Here is a 694-nt window from a genome sequence, read left to right on the forward strand (position 1 = left end):
TTAATTTTTAGAAGGTCCCAATCATCTGGTTTCTCTTTTGCTGTTTGTTCATTTTGAGTTATGCTTGATAGTCTATTTATGCCATATATTAGGGCCCTTAAATTTGCCTCTAGATTTTCCTTGAGAAACTTTGTAGTTTTAAGTTTCACATTTAAGTCTTTGATCCATTTGGAGTTAGTTTTTGTGTATGGTGTGAAGTGCAGATCTTTTTTTCATTTTCCTGCAAGTGTATATCCAGTTTTGCCAGTACCATTTATTAAACAAATATTCTCTTCCCCATTTAGTGGATTCCCACCCTTTGTCAAAGATCCACTGACCATATGCAATGGATCTATTTCTGGGTTCTCAATTCTATTCCATCGATCTGTGTGTCTGTCATTTTACCTGTACCAGGCAGTTTTGACTACTGTGGCTGTGTAATAGGTTTTGAGAGCTGATGGTGTGACACCTCCTACTTTGTTCTTCTTCTTGAATAGTGCTTTGCTTATCACAGGTCTCTTTCCTTTCCATATAAAGTTAGCAATTGTTTTCTCCAATCATTAAAATATGTTGATGGGATTCGCTTTGGGATTGCATTGAATGTATAGATTGCTTTGGGGTAGAAATGACATTTTCACAATGTTCAATCTTCCTATCCAGAAGCATTGTATGTTCTTCCACTTATGTAGGTCTGTTATGGTTTCTTGAAGTAGTT

Source organism: Orycteropus afer, unplaced genomic scaffold (assembly GCF_000298275.1).
Source record: "Orycteropus afer afer isolate SDZICR_OR568_19922 unplaced genomic scaffold, OryAfe1.0 scaffold00714, whole genome shotgun sequence".
Lineage (NCBI taxonomy): Eukaryota > Metazoa > Chordata > Mammalia > Tubulidentata > Orycteropodidae > Orycteropus > Orycteropus afer.